This window comes from Vulpes vulpes, chromosome 16, assembly GCF_048418805.1.
Source record: "Vulpes vulpes isolate BD-2025 chromosome 16, VulVul3, whole genome shotgun sequence".
Lineage (NCBI taxonomy): Eukaryota > Metazoa > Chordata > Mammalia > Carnivora > Canidae > Vulpes > Vulpes vulpes.
Genome location: NC_132795.1, coordinates 94,426,207 through 94,443,147, shown reverse-complemented (window position 1 = coordinate 94,443,147; position 16,941 = coordinate 94,426,207). Strand labels below are relative to the sequence as shown.

General features: G+C 42.8%; 1 protein-coding gene across 4 annotated transcripts in view; it reads right to left on the bottom strand.

Moving 5' to 3' along the window:
• The window catches only part of MEIS1 (Meis homeobox 1), a 137,506-nt gene that overhangs the window by 5,616 nt on the left and 114,949 nt on the right, over positions 1 to 16,941 (bottom strand). The window lies entirely within an intron of this gene.

Below are 16,941 nucleotides of genomic sequence, written 5' to 3'. Positions count from 1 at the left end.
GAAGAGGAGAAGCGGATCACAGGGAGAGCCAGGCCAGATTCTGGGCAAAAAACGGTCCCCTGCGCTGCCCTGGGCGCCGCTTCACATGCCCCACAACCTGCAACCCCCGGTGACCTCTGAGCGCACAGGCTTGGGGTTTCTGAGTTGATTCATGTTTGCCTGTTTTACCACAGTTGGACACTTCCATTTCATCTTTTCATGGGGGAATTAGCAGAGTTTTCAGGAAACAATACGAGCCACCACTCTTTTTCAATGGCAAGTGTGTGTGTGGGGGGTGGGGGGGATTTGGTGGAGGGAGCAAGATGTTCATAAGGGCATCTGTTACCTCTCCTAATTAGTGACATTTCAATCTTATGTTCTCTGACTTCTTTTTTACAGTTTTTATCAAAACCTTCCCTACCTCTTGCAAACCTAATTCTATTTTAATGCCCACTATTAAGATAATGAACTGGGATGGGAGCACACCATCAAATGAGGGAATGTCTGGAGTTTATCACCACTAACTCACACTGCTGGGGACTTCAGAGAAACGCATTCCTTGTGGAGATTTCTTGGGGTGGCTTTTTTTTTGGCTCTTTATGCAAAGTCTAAGGTCAAGGCGAGGTCACAGCTATACAGTAATTGAACTTATATTATTGCTTTCTCCAGCTAGTCCTGGAAATGTGTAACAAAACATCTTATTAAGTCACTTAAGTGTCTTAATAAGGCTTATTTTGGGTTTTTTTGTTTTGTTTTGTTTTGTTTTGTTTTACAATTTGTGCAGCCTCTCAAAAGGTGGCCAGCCACTGAAATTTCTTTTAAGTGGTGAGTTACAAGCCTTTACAAAGTCAAGCTTGTGAGATGTCTGAATTTCTGACTCGGAAGGTCCACCCGTATGGCGTAATGCTAAGAATTGCGTATCAGATACAGAAAACGAGTGGGACGTACTAAATTCTGAAAACGTAAAGTGCTTGTAGTTATCAACTCCAATTTGAATATATTGGACACGAGCAGGACATAAAAAAAATACAATGGAAAGTTTAATAATGATCCAAGGATCCACAGGCCAGTATGAAGTCCAGTTTGTAAATCTGCCCACTCAGGAAGGAAAATCGTTCCTACAAAAACAAACCACTACACAGAGAGGGACAGGTTCTTAAAATAAAAATACATGCTTCATGACATTTTAAGATTCTCAGTATCCTATATTCTTATGTTCTTTTATTATCGGAAAAGTAATTAAAGTCAATAATGAAACTGGAATCTAACTAAAAGGCCACCATTAGTGTTAACTCTTACTGGCAATAGGTAGTTTATCAGGTCTTGTATATGAAGTCCCCGAACTGGCTAATAAAAATATTTAAAACACAGATCTACAACAAATTGTGTTGCAAATCAGGTTATCATTATCTTGTATAAACCATGAAAATTGGAATCATGTGAGCAGAAGGTTAGATTAATTCTCCATTCTCATTATAAGCACAGGTGTAGCACAAACACCATGTGAAATAACCAATTAAAATGAAAAAAAAAATCTGCTTTTTCATTAGCTGCCTTCACTGCATGACCAATTAGAAAATTATTTAATATTAATATTCCACATATACCAAAAGTAATTTTCAGAGTAACTAATATAGGTAAAAGAGGAAAAAAAAAAAAAACGAAAACCCAGCTCTTTATCTATGGTTCTGTTCATAACCTGCAGGCTTTTAGAGGAAGGGAACTCTGATAACATTTTTTAAAAGTCCTTTTAAAAACATCTTATTTTGTGGATAGGACTTTTACTATTCATCTAAAAATAGGGAGAGCACCTTTTTAAACAGACGAGAAGCCAAGGCTCAGAGAAATTAAGTGACTTATTGGAGGTCACATGTTACCCAAGAGATGTTCATGACTTGCTGAATGACATACAGCTGGCAAATGGTAGTGAACACCTCCTCCCCCAACATCCTGACAAGAGCATGGCCACTCCTGTGCCACCCATCTAGAATATTCCGGACTAACCAGATATCTAAAAAGGATCTGGTTTTGAGCCAGTCACCACTGGCAACAACCCTACTGTTGAGTCTGGGAATAAGCATGACTGAACATTTGTAGACTGGGAATTTTGATGACTGTACTGTTTGTGCATATGGACAAAGATAAGGCTACGCATCAGAAGATCCAGTGACTTATCTGGATCCTAAAGATCGCTTCCTTCACACTCATACGTTCAGATTTCCAAAGACCAGTTCATAAGAACCGACTCAGGTTTGAAGCCATGACCATCACACCCAAGGAATCATAGGAAAATTAAACCTCAGGTTTGAAAAGGGCTTTCCCTGTCACCTGGGTTGGTCACTGACACGAATCCCCTCTATGATTTCCCCACCAAGTAGACAGGTAGCCTCTGCTGGATTGTTTCTGATAAAGCCCTTGCAGCCTTACCTGAAAGTGCTCTCCATCTATGGACAAGGTGACTATGAGAAGGTTTTGCGTTATTCAATCTAGAATCAGGTAATTTCACAGGACAGCTCCTTGGGGGAACCGAAAACTATACCCACCACGCATCATGTCCCACAGGTTTCTCCCCTCTCTTCCCTAGGTTGGACATCCCTGATTCCTTTTTGTATTTGAGACCGGGGGGGGGGGGGGGGGGGGAGGGGGGGGGGCTGCGGGAAATGAACACAGAGGGGAGGGGCAAAGAGGGAGAATCTTAAACAGGTTCCATGCCCAGCGCGGAGCCCGAAGTGGGCTAGACCTCACCTCCCTGAGATCATGACTTGAGCCGAAATCAAGAGTCAGATGTTTAACCAACTAAGCCACCCAGGTGCCCCAAACATCCATGAAATCTTAATGAGTTCCTTCTAGAATGAAAGTTCCTCTTGGGTGTTGCGTCCACTCATCATCTGGGCCACACTCTCTGCTCAGTATGCTGAGGTTTGTCTGCGTGCCCCTCAAGGTCTCCGGGGGCCATCATTACATGCAGTTACTCCACACCTGCTCTGGCCCCCATGTAGAGAGCGAGTACCTCATCACAGCCTTTTAGCTAAGAGGCCACAGGTACCAGGTGCTATTTTCTTCTGTCTCGGTGGCAAGAGCCATTTGCTGTTACTGACAACACAGATGGTAGGCTACCTATAGGATATGTAGATACAAAGGTGAGAATCCATGCATTTAATAAAATAAAAATTTTTAGAAACTGAAAACCTCAGAACCCTTCATCACTTTGTCCAAACTATTTGACGCCATTAGTAGGTACGCTTAGAACATCGCACTTTTGAAAATAAATTTAGAACGATTTTTGAATATAATGAACATTATCAATACGTAAACTCTCAGAATCTTATTGGATTATGCTTCCTATACTTACATGAAACACTGATAATATTATCTGGTCTCATGGTGGGCATCTTTATCTGAAAATAACTTAAGTAAATAGCAAAGATTTTATTTTTTTTTAAACAACAGCATCTTTTCGATTTTAAGACCATCTCAACATTTGGTTCTATTTAGTGTATTTTATCTTAGACTGTCTTCTATATACTCTCTCTGGAATTATGCTATATACAGTAAAGCCATGTGTTTAGATGGCTTCAGGGTGAATTCAGATACAAAAACATTTTCCTTCTGGGCAAAGTAATAAAATGACATTCTTGCTCCTCCCACTATAAGTCAAACAGAGGTCAGTTCCCCCATCCCTGTATCTGTTTAAATAAACTGGTCCAGCTGTTTGTTTCTAAAATGCCCTTTGACCTTGCGTCTCATCCTCCCCGCTTTTGTGACTGAATGCTTTACTTTCCATTGTGGAAGATTCTAAATTATCAAGAATTTTCTAAACACTGAACCAAAAAAAGACCCTTAGGTTTTATGTAAACTTACATGAACGTATTTCCTTCTTAGAACACTCATTTCGAGAAGCATCAGTAAAACAGATATTTTAAGCTCGTCTGTGGTGTGTGCGTTCAAAGATATATCTGTAGCTTTGTGTGAGTACATAAATATATATTAGAACTTCAACATAAGAAGAAACAATGTTTTTGAAGAGAAAAGAAAAAGAGAAGGATGAAATTCCAATTCGAGTGTCCAATAAAAAAAAATCTACTCTCCAATAACCACAAAACAGCTTAAGACAAAATATACCCATGAAATAGACATAATCTTTAGCATTTTCCATATTCATAAGGTCTCTTTTAAAAGTGTGTTAGTTTAGAGATGTAAGAGGAGACTTTTACAAGTGATGTCCAAACATCACAGCCCTTAAAACTTAGATGTACACTGTGAGGAATACATGACAACAGGACAGTTCTTCTTACTCATTAAAATAGCCTCACGCCTTGGTTTAATAGAATGTGGCTCAAATTTGTCATAAATTGGGCATTTAGAAAGGTAAACCTCTGAGTTCTAAGCGTTATGGTTGGGGAATACCCTGTGGCCTTTTCATGTCACATCCCAAACATCAAAGTATACATTTTTTTTAAATAAATCCCATTTTGCTTTGAAAACACAGTATTTTTGTGTGAACTATTTTTTTTTTTTTTAAGAACCAGACACCCCTTAGGTGGTAGAAGACTGAGTTAGGAAGAGAATTCTTAAATTTCCTTTTTTCATAGCATCATGGATTAGAATTTCTTCCCATGACCAAGTTACCCCCTTTTGAAACAAGACACTTCACCAAGGACGGGAAGAAAATGGATTGGCCTTACAGCTTCATTCCATGTCAACATAAACAGAGGTGTATTTCTGTTCACCCTAAGTTACCTGTTTAGGCCTAGAGTTCTACTAAGGGGGAATGAGAGGTTGCAAGAGGAGCAAAGCTTCAAAAATCTGAGATGTGGGGTCATCTCAAAATTGAATTTAATTCTTTGCATTTTTAAAATAGGAGAATGGGAGATGAATCCCGAGTTATGCTAAAAAGAGATACAGGAAGCTTTCCTTTAGTCTTTCTTTTTTTTGCCCCTGCCCCCTACGTGCTTAGCGATCATCAGACTTTAAAGTTGGGCAGTTTGTTGTTGTTGTTGTTGTTGTTTTTTCCCCCATTCTGCTAATCCTACCTGTCTCTTCTCATTCCCCATTTTTGGGTACCTGAACAGTTTCCTGACCAAGATCTAGTAATGCAGCTTTCTGAAGCTGACCTTTGCCCTTTAGTTTATCCTCTACTCCTTGCCCTGGTTACTTCCTACAAAACCAGACGGCCAAGTTTAGTTTTCTCTTTGTGAGAACCAGGAAGGGGGGCGGGATCACAGTGGGCATCCAGTAGAACCAATCACAGGGTGCATTTTCCCGGTTCCACAGACAACATCTTCCACATGGCTTTGCCCTTTCCTCTTCCGCCTTTTGTCTTCCACAGTACGAGCTCTCTGTAATACTAACAAAACTAGGGGGAGGAGACTTGTTCACCTTCCAAAGGCATTTTCTCCTTTATTCGGTCCTGTTCCTCAGTGTTTGCCACCTACTTGTTTACTGAGGACTGAGGGGAGCCCCCGGTGTTCCTTCAGCATGCCCCGGCCAACTCAGCCGGCCACATGAAATCAAAATGCTATAGTTTCTACACAATGACAGTCATCCCCATAGTGTCTCTTGCCATCGAGGTTTAGTGAATAGTCAACACAAAGGGAGCTACCCATTTAAGAATGGAGAAGTGTCATCATACAGTACCCTCCTATGCCCAAGGAGCTAAAATTACATCAATTGGATATGAAGCAGATGATTTCATTAAATAGCAAGATATGTTAGTAAAGACGCCTTCTATACCTAGACTATCAATTAAATGAAGCATTAGTTACAGTCATTCTTGATTAATATTTAGGTGTTAGTTAGGAATACCTATGTACATACTTGGTAAAAATTAAAACCATGCGTTCTTAAGAATAAGTGCTGGTGATTAATACACATACTATTCTTCATCAATTAAAAATAAGCAGCAAGTAAATATAATATTTAATCTCTATATAATTCATTTAGGTAGATCTCTATAAATATTTTTATGGAATTAAGACTTGTGAAAATTGCTCAAATATTAAATTTCACGTCGGAAGCTAGTTGCTGAACTCCAGAATTTCGTTCTTTTTCTTCCTATCCTATTCCATGAATTTCCTTCCTAGTATTTCTTTCAACTTTATCACCATCATTTAAATAAAACTATATACACTATGTGTTTTAAATTTTGAAAGTCAGCATTTCCTAATAACTTGAAGGCCTGTTTTATAAACAGACCCTGCAGGGAATGCGTTCTAGCTATCATCTATCAAATAACTCTCTGTTCTTTTAAACAAAAATCCACCTCAAAATCTTTTGTTGGATTTCTTCATTTCAGATTTACATTTACTTATTGAATTTAATGATCCATAACTGGCAGTCTTCAGGGTCCAAGCCTTCCACACTCCCTTTCTTTGTGGAATAAAATTTCATAAAACACGATTTTAAGACACTCAAGAAAGTTGACTCAATCTCAAGTCAAACCTTATGAAATCATGTTTTTGGCACCTTTTTCCAGTTTCTCAACCTCCTCCGGATCCAACAGTTCCAGGACTGCAATACATCATCTGTGTGTCTGAGGGTGGGAGAGGGGAGTGGACAGGAGGGGAGAAGGGAGCACATGCTCTGCTCTCCATCCATTCTAGAAACAGAATATTGAAATTTCCTCAGATCACAATAAGCCCATCAATCAGCAGTCTGAGAAGATTCCCCTTCTCTAGCATTGATGAGTGTATTTGTCAAATTACTCTAGAAAGAGCGGTAGTTGTCTAAGACCACTGAGGAAATGAATTACATATAAAATTTTCTTTAAAGCAACTAGTGAAAAAAATTACTAATTATTTGAAAACTATAATGCAAAGTAATAACAAACCCATGTATTAAATGTTGAAATAAACTTTCAAATATTTCATCACCTCATTATATATTATGGTAAGTTTTCCTTGAAAGCAAATCATAACCTGATTTTTTATTCTATATAAATATATATAAATATATAAATTATATATATATATTATTTTATATATAATAAAAGCATATATATATATATATATATATATATATATATATATATATATATATATATATGAAAGCTTGCTAAAACCTTTAATCTGACTTGAATTCAAAGCAAGGGGTGCTCCTTTAGTGGCCCATCTCTATTTCTTCTGCTACTACCCATGACTTTCTACATCACTAAAGCACCAGGCTCCAAACTCAATGGAACAAATTATAGGGATATCTTGCCAGAACTAGCATGAGAAATGCTCAACAGTTAAAAATATCTTAGGTATCCATGATATGACATAAAGCATATGTAATAAAATAGTATTTGTACAATATTTACTGAAATATGACAATTTGCCAAATTTGAGTTTGTATAACTGCACAAATGTAAAACAAAAATAGTGGTTTGCTTAAGGGATATGGAATGTTAAAGGTTATTGGCACAATGAACATGTGACAAGGCAATCTAGGATAAGAGAACCTCCTATAGTATTGAAAAAGCTCAAGTAGGTATAATAATATCTTCAAAGGACTGATGTATCTCTCTTTGGTTTAAGCTGAACCATTTTTTGTATAAATTCTAATTTTCCCATTTTCACAAGAAGTAAACAAAATTGCATCTAACTAGGCATCCCTTAAACATCATGCAGAATAAATACGTTTATTTCAAACAAATCTTAATGTTCTGCCAATTTCCATTATAAATAGGAGGGCTGCATAATTTATCACTGAAGGTCAGATACTTTTGAGAGTAAATGGGCACTATAAATAATTATGTTGGGCAATAGGCATAAACCATGAATATTCCAGGCAATTGGGCTGTACGGCCACCCAAATGATCAAATACACATTTTTTTCCCCAAGTAAAACTTCCTCTGCGTGATTGGAATTGCAACCCGCTTGTGTGAGAATGGTAACCGGCCCTGGTGTACATAAGGGGTACAGAGTAGACTCCCGGTCCCCCCGATGGAGGGTCTCTGAGCAACTTCCTTTCTGAAGGATCTTTCCTTTAGTTGCCTTAGCAACCCAAGGCTTCCCTGGCCCAAAACTTCCCAGGCCTGGAATCTCCACTCCAAGGAAGGGTATCTCGAAATTTAGCTTGATTTCTGCTTTCACCCGGTCACAAGTGAGACTACAGGATGGCATAATGAAGCCTGGCCCGAATGGAGGTCCATGTCTACCCCTTAGAAGGTTCATCGAACTTCTGCTTCAATCAGTAAAGCTTGAAACCTGGGTTCTCTCTGATGCGTATCACAATGTAACTTGGAGGCCTTAAATGCAAATGGAGCCAATTATACTAACAGGCAAAAAAAAATAATAATAATAATCTCTCCGTTGGAGTATATGACAAAATTTTTCAAAGGAAGGCAGTAAACAAATAGGATAACCTCCTCCTGGAACTTAGCAAGGCTTTGGAAAACGCTAATGGTCATCTAAGTCACACTGAGGAAATAGGGAGACTGTGTGTTTCACTTGAGCGGCTCTCCTTTCCTTTGCACAATATCACTCAGCGCTATTACGGTCAAAACACTGGCCAAGGACGGGGTGGGTCAGAGCAGCGTCTAGGGAGAAGGGTGTGAGAATCGAGTGGGAAAACTGCCACTCTCACGGCTCTGAGCTCGCAGGAGCATTCAGGTGCGGCAACTGTGATGACCTCGTGCGTGGACGTCTATGAAAAGAGCTTTGAAAATTTAAGACCAAAGGCAAGGGTTTGTTGAGACGCTGTCGTTATGATTCTCAAAAATACCTAATGGTCCCGAAACCTGAACCTGAACGCTACTGACCACAAAAGGTGGACACAACCCAAATGCACAGCAACTGATGAATGGATAAACAAAACGGGGTCTGTCTCGACAAGGGAACCTTCCTCAGCCACAAAGGGGAGCCTAGCACCGCTACCTGCTACATCCATGAACCTTGAAAACAATACGCGGAGTGAAAGGAGCCAGTCCCTAAGGGCTACATGTTTACATGATCACATCGATGGGAAATGTCCAGGATAGTAGGTAAATCATTAAAGACGGAGCATGAGGGGTGGAAGTGTGGGAGGAGCAATAGCTAAAGGGAACAGGGTTAATATATTTTATATATAAATGTATATAAATATTTATTTATAAAATATATATATTTATTTATATATATAAAATATATGAATTTATTATTTATATATAATATATTTATACATAAATATAATATATATATATATTTTAAGGATGTTTTTGAGAGAGAGAGTGAGCGGGAGTGAAAGGGCAGTGGGAGAGAGAGAGAATCTTGAGCTGACACCCCGCTGAACGTGGAGCCGAATGCGGAAGCTCAATCTCAAGACCCTGAGATCATGACCAGAGCCAAAATCAAGAGTTGGATGCTCAACGGACTGAGTCACGCAGGGACCCCTACAGGGCTTCTTTCCCAGGTAGTAAAAATGCTCTAGAATTGATTATGGCGACAGTTACACAGTATCTGTGGAATATACTAAAAACCATTGAGTTGTACGCTTTTTTTTTTTTGAGTTGTACAATTTAGATGGGTGAACCTCATGGTGTGTGAGTTGTATCTTAATAAATCTGTTAATAATAAATCCGTAATGGTAGAAAGGAAGAGGTGCTGAACAAGGAAATCGGCCCCATCCTTGCCTCTAATTAGCAGCCTCACATTGTAAAGCCCTGAGCCCCATCTGTCAAATGATGCATAAAATCCCATCCAGGTCGGGGATGCCCGGGTGGCTCAGCGGTGGAGCGTCTGCTTTCAGCTCAGGGCGTGATCCCGGGGTCCCGGGATCGAGTCCCACATCGGGGCTCCTCGCAGGGAGCCTGCTTCTCCCTCTCCCTGTGTCTCTGCCTCTCTCTGTGTGTCTCTCATGAATAAATAAATAAAATATTTAAAAAAAAATCCCATCCAGGATTGGGCTCTGACCTTCTTAAACATAGTGCTCCTAAAATTTTAATCCAGGCTCCCTTTTCATAAACTTCAAAATCTCATATCCCTTTGTTATTTGGAATCTTAAATAGCACGACCGAAATCAAAAGTTAATTCCCGATAGGCTCTTTTATACTACGTTCACTCAAAACGATTTCGATATGCCTCTTCTGGCCCCTAGTCCCACTCAGCCCCCACTACTTGGCCCTAAGGGTGGGAATCTCTGCCATAACCTCTTGTACTCTCCTTTTTGTAAACAGGACTGCCAGGTGACCAGCCGTGGGAGCTGAGATCTGACGTCTTTGGACATGTCCAGTTCTTTCCATGTGCTTTTTCAACATCCCCTACTCCCTGCCCTTTCCAAGCACATATGAACTCTGACCCAAAGTAGGAATCAAATAAAGTCAACCATAGCAGATGTTCAAGGGATAGAGGCCAACAAACCCCGCAAGTGGACGACAACTCTCAAAACGACTGATTTACACTCAAACCAGTGTCCTAGGGTAGAAAGCACTGGAAACTTAAATACACATATTTTTCAATCACAGTGCGTTTGACTTCCATCCCTAGGCAATCTACGAATCTTAAAATATAGTGATTTTAACAACATTAAGCCAGGTCTCTCCAATGACAGGAAATCCTTTTTTTTTTTTTTTTAAAGCTGAATTACATTTAGAACCCAAGACCACTAATTCCCCCACTGGCCTTGAAAAAGTGGTATTTGGGAAAGCAAAGGCCTTTTCCCTTCTCCAGCCATCAAATCACATCTCGGGAGGCATGAGGTCCTTTAGTCACATTGGTTAAGAGGGTAAAGAGGGAAAGAAGAGCTCTCAAGGATGGCGACAGATTAAGGGTTTTTTTTGTTGTTGTTGTTGTTTATTTGTTATTGTTCAGGTGTCAAGAGCCCGGGATAGTAATTCATTATTTCCCATACTCCTGGGTCAGGCTTAAAAGCCTCATAAGAATGGAAGTAAAAAGGGAAGCATCAATGGTGACAGGGAGAGCCCTGTCCTGCCAGAGGTACGGGCATCGCGCTGTTGGAGGTTACCGTCTGGTTGGCTGGTCGGCTGTGAATGTTCCCTTTCCCCCTAAAAATCAAGAAGGAAGCAAAACAAAAACCTAAGCGTCTACCCAAAACTCTGGGTATTCACACACGGGAGCCACGGGAGCCACGGGGCCCACACATCCCAGAGGACGTTTCCCCCAGAAACGTTTCCTCCCCGCCCTTTGAGAGAATTGGTTTTATTCAACCAGGAGGCAACATTTGCACCCCCACCCCTCTTTTTTAAAATATATTTTGGGCTGATTTTTTTTTTAACCACTCAGGACTGCCGTTTGCTTTAGGCGGGTGCAGCCCAAAGCGAGGTGGTGACGAGGTAAGAGAGGGCCGAGGGGTCTGTGCGCACAGCTTGGCGGCCCTTCGGGGCTCAGCGGCCACCCCCGGGCCCAGCCTCGGCAACGGGGACACAGGATCGGTGGCGATCAGGTCTGTGCAAGCAGAAAATACCAGAAAGGAAAACTTATGTAAACACACTTAAGACCCATCTGACAAGAAGAGACCTACACCGGACTCGCTAGGAACCTCGGAACGCCCAGGGCCTCGCCGGCCCTCTCAGCGGAGGCCCTGACCCCTTGCGGGGCTCCCTCCCAGGACAAGACAGGAACGTTTGAAACCCTGGAATCAATCAGTCTACAGGAAGGAGGCGGCTGGGACATGTGTGCCCTTGTCGCGCACAGTCGGGGCCCCAGGCCCGCGGCTGCGCGGGGTGCATGTCTGGAGCAGGTGCCAGGCCTCAGGGAGCAGCGCCACGGGGCGCGGGCGGGGCACGAGGCAGCCACGCCGCCCAGAACCTTCTCCTGACCTGCAAGCCCCCTCGAGGAGGCGCACGGATGAGGCTTAATCTTATCTAACTGACACCTGACAACCCATTACTTCTAGGTTATTAATGCACCCGCTGGAAAAGTTCGTCACGTACGAAATTACGGGAGAAAAAGATGGGACGCCTGGGGAAAAGCCAAACTTTGCTGCACAGCAACTTCAGAAATTTCAAGCCTCTTATCTGTCATGCCCTTCACAGGCTCCGAGCGCACTGCTCGAGACAACTGATTTATCTTTATTATGAATCCGACAATGACAGCACACATGTTGTTCGTGTCTTGTGATAATGTTTAATTTCAACCCAGTTTTTATTTTACGGTTGCTTGATCTGCTTATTTAAGATGAAGGAAAAAGAGCGACTTTTTAAATGAATTTCCCTGTATTTCTCTGTATCCGGAGGACCCGGGGTTGTCTCCCCGACCCCTGGCCCAAGGCCCAGGCGGAGTCAGTTTTGCAGCGATCGCCTCGCTTCTCGGTGCTTCTCGGTGCTTCTAGGTGGATCGCAGGCTCGGGCAGGCCAGCATAGGCCGGCGGGGTGCGGGGACGCAGTCCCACCGGAGGGTCCCTCCCGTGCACTGCAGCAGAGGAAGCTGTGGCCCGCGGACACACAGCGACTGGGTCAAGGACACGTGTGTCAGCGGGCGAGGCGTGGGGAAGACACCCGAGATGCTGCGGCTCAGCGCGTCCCTTCCTCGCCCCGTGTGAGTTGCACGCGGTCATGAGGCTCCGGGGGCGCTGGTGGCTCAGCCACCCTGGGTGCCCGCTCTTCCCTGGGTCCTGCTCTAACAGCTTGCACCACACGCGGCCAGGTTCTTCCCATTTCTCCCACCAGGTAATTGCACTGCGACCCCAAAAACGGCCAGTCTGGCTTCGTCAGGCCTGGCGGCGAGTCCTGCTGCCCTAGTTCAAGGTCGATCACCACCACCCCCACCGCCCGGTGTCGCAGCCCAGAAAGGCATCACCAGGAGGCTCGTGGGGGATAAACTCGCCCCCTCCCTGAGCCGCAGCCCCCCCCCCCCCCCCGCCCCGGGCGTGGTCCTCAGGTACTCGAGCAGGTGGCAGGTGGCCCATAGGCCTCACACCTCTGTGTGGTCCCGAACTGCTCTGAACGCTGCCCGGGGACACACAGCGCTTGCCCCACCCTGCGGCCTTCCAGAGCCACCGCCCGCAGCCCGCACCTCCCTCCTCCTCTGCCCTTGCATAGCTGTTAAGTCCACACGTTCCAATGCGCCATTCATCCAAACACATTTTCTCCTTGATTTTCTGTTTAGATCATCTGTCTATTAACTTCAGTGGAGTCTACGACAGTTCCCTACTATCCTTGTCCCCCACAGATTAGTTCCTTCATGTCTGTTATTACTATTTCATGCATTTGGCTTCTTCCATGTTTATGGAGATAAAACTTACAATTGGGATATCTCCTTGTTGGATTTTCTACTTTATGGTTATATAGTGTACTTTCTTTGTCTCATACAGACTTCGTTTTAAAGCCCACTTTGGGGACGCCTGGGTGGCTCAGCGGTTTAGCACCCGCCTTCGGCTCAGGGCATGACCCTGGAGTCCCGGGATCGAGTCCCACGTCGGGCTCCCTGCATGGAGCCTGCTTCTCCCTCTGCCTGTGTCTCTGCCTCTCTCTCTCTCTCTCTTTCTGATTCTCGTGAGTAAATAAATAAAGAAAATATTCTAAAAATTAAAAAACTAAAAATTAAAAAAAAATTCTGCTGTAAATGCACACACAACCAAGTACGCTTAGCCGACTGCGGAGTCATATTTTCAAAGGGGGGCTGTTGGCTGGAAACTTTTAGACTCTGCAGCCAGAAGCGGCGTCTCTGTTGAACTCCTAAGACTCCCTGACATGACGATACCTGAAGGTTTCTAGATTCCCAGCTCCCTTCCCTGCGAGCTGTTTGCTGGGCTTTCCCAACAACACCCCGCCCGGCTGGCACCCCGCCAGCCCTGTCTCAGGCAATATGCAAGCTAGACATTTTTTTTTGACTGATTTCGATATTTTTTCTTATGAGCAACTAGACGGTATTTTATCTAGTGAGTGTTACCGATTGCTGTAATCTAAAGCCCACAGTCAGTGCCCGTAAAGCTAATATTATTAGAATTGACGCTCCAGGTGAAAAGCGTAGCAATTAGCTGGGACTCGGAGAACAACAAGCCACTCGGAAACATGCCGGAGAGTTAGTCTACTTCTCCTTCTCCTTTCAAAAATACTGCACCTGTTACTCCCTTGATCAATTAGGAAGTCTACCTTAAATGTAGGTTACACGGAAATTCTCGAGGGAAAAAGTTAAACCACCTGCTTAATAAAATTACCTTTTGTGTGTGAAGTTGTTTCATCCCTAGGTGGTTTCTGGGCCAGGAAAATCACTATACACCCTGCACTTTCATTTTGCAGTTGAATAGCAAACAAATGACCCAGTGCTTCTTGCATGGTGCACTGTTTTTTACATCTGTTTTCCTTGCTTTTGTGTCATGCCTCTGTTTAGCTTTATTGACAAAACAATCTGTGCCTAATGTTTAAACAACATCTGTAAAATGTATTATTAAATTATGTTGGAAGAAAAAGCAGAGCAATTCTATGAAACCCGGTGACCCCCTATTGATTTTTAGATCACAGAAGTTGAAAGGATAATTTGTGAATGTTTTAACATTTACATCGACACAGGTACCTGTATTTAGGGAATCTTTGATTACTTATAAAAGTATTTGCTGCAGTATTACCATAACTCAGAAAGAAACCTGACCTTTAACAGTTGAATCTGTTTATTATAAGGGAGATCCTATTTTTTTTTGAAATAAGTTTACATTTTTTTACCTGCCACCGGCATAAATCTCTAAGGATAACATACTCCCCACCCCACCCCCCCGCCCCCCGCTGCCCCCACTGGTAATAAATGGGAAGTGATGCCCGAATGCTTCGCAGTTTTGAAGGTAGTAAATGAAGTAACTAGGAAAATCTGGTATATGTACTAAATCCGAGGACGGTAGAGCTGTGATAGTTCTGCAAAGTGTCACCTCGGATGTCAGGATGCTCCCTGGAATTTCATGCACCCAACTGATAGTGATTTTTTTTTTTCTTTCTGCATACGTACTGAATTTCACATACACTATGGGTTTTGCACCTAAGATCTGTATCGCCTTCTCAGAGCATAAAGAAATAATCATTTAACATTAGGCCTTAATGGGAAACTGTCTGGATGAGTAGTAGTAAACAAGGAAACTGTAAAAATTCATTCAATACACCCTAGGCTAGAACTCTGCAGAGGAAGAATGTGTCTGAGGCACCCGGCAAGGAAGACACAAGCGCAGGCCCAAGTCTGCATCATGTGGAGGGCCCAGGTCTGTAACGCGGCTGTGAAAACGTAGAAGGCGGGCCATGCCACGCTCACGTCTCCAAGCCTAAAAATAAAGTCGGTGCACTCGGGGGAAAAAAAAGAACCGAGTACTGGCTTTGGGTTTATGTGTTTTCTGTAAAGTCCTACCTACGTCGTTAAAGATCTAAATAACCGTCTCAGAATTTAAGACGTTTCTGCCCAAATGCCTGAAACGTTCAACCGATCAGTAATATGTTTGCACAGCTGACATAACGGCCACAACAATGGAAAGACCAAAAGGCAAAAGTCCCAAAGGCCATTATTTCTCATTTTGGGATATCGGATCATAATGGGGGGTGAGAAAGCAAAGGAAGAAGAACACACGAATGAATGCAGGGCACGTACTGTAGTTCAGACATTACTGCGCTCTTACGTCTACGTCGACCGCGGCATTGCTAGATCGAAATGTTCATTAAGGCAGTGAGTTACGGAAGTCGATTTTTTCCAAAACAGGCAGTGGCCTCAGATACTTAAACAATTAAGGTAAAAGTGTTTTCACCCAAATTATTTGCACAATTGCCTCGATTCTCAAAAAGGCGTCGGCATAGACTCACCCTCTGACGTCTCATCTAATACAGTTCACCTTCCATCCCCGGGCCCGGGCCCTACACGCACCGTTAGCCACCATGTGAGGGTTCCTCCTCTCTGTGTTTCATTCTGACGAGCACATCTAACATTTGAGCTACAAGAGCTATTTCTTTTAATGCAGATTTTCTTTTAATTAATCAAGCCTGTCTTGTTATGTTCCACTTAAACTCTCCCCATTGTCTCTTCTCCCCCTGGATCCCATCTGCCTTGGCCTTCGCTGGCCACAGCCTGTAGTTCGTACCCCTCAGGGCAATTAGGGAAGTGGAGGATCCACTCGGGGGTGGGATGAACCAGCCCTTAAACACACCAAACTTTGCTCCTCTAGTTTTCAGCCAAAACCTCACTTGGAGCTGCAGCGGCCTGGGTTTTCTGTGACAAGCAAACAGCTAGACACGAGTCTATGTTTTTCACTTTCACTTTGCGTACGTCGATACGTTATGTCGCTGCCAATAATTATGACTGATCTACACCCAACCTGCCCTTCAGCATTTCATTAAATCTCTTCAACAGTGACTCACAGTTCCTACAAAATGTACATGTGTGTTAACAAGTTTTGAGAAATCCAAGAAGGAAGACACACATTTTTAAATGCTGTGGCTAAATGGAGTGAAGGGGACATGTCAAAATAGTAATGAGGACTTTCTTTTAATTATGCTTTCCAGAAGGAAGTAACTTGGGCTCAACGCTCAATACGGGAAGAATGTTTTATAAGCTCCCAACAAAGCTTTGTGTAATTTTTTTTATCCTGGTAAAGTGAAATGAAAAGCCTTCAGTGGTTATGGTGCCATTAGTCTTCAAGCACGCCACAATTTAAGATGCTCTGACACCTCCGGTTTTCATACAGTACCATCTGGGTTTCCCCATGTTTGCAACCTATTTCCTACCCAAAGCCAAAAAAAAAAATCTATTATCAGCTCTTTAAAAAAAAAAAAAAAGATTTTATTTACTTATTTATGAGAGACACAGAGAGAGAGGCAGAGACACAGGCAAAGGGGGAAGCAGGCTCCTTGCGGGGAGCCCGATGCGGAACTCGATCCCAGGACCCCGGGGTCACGCCCTGGGCCAAAGGCAGACACTCAACCACTGAGCCACCCAGGTGCCCTTATTATCAGCTCCTTAAAAGTTGATGGTTTGGATGAAAATTAATAAACCATTAGAAACTTAAATCAGACACAGGAACGTCATCATTCACCAAATGTGGGAGAAACAATCTCTCTGACAACTTTTATTTAGTTA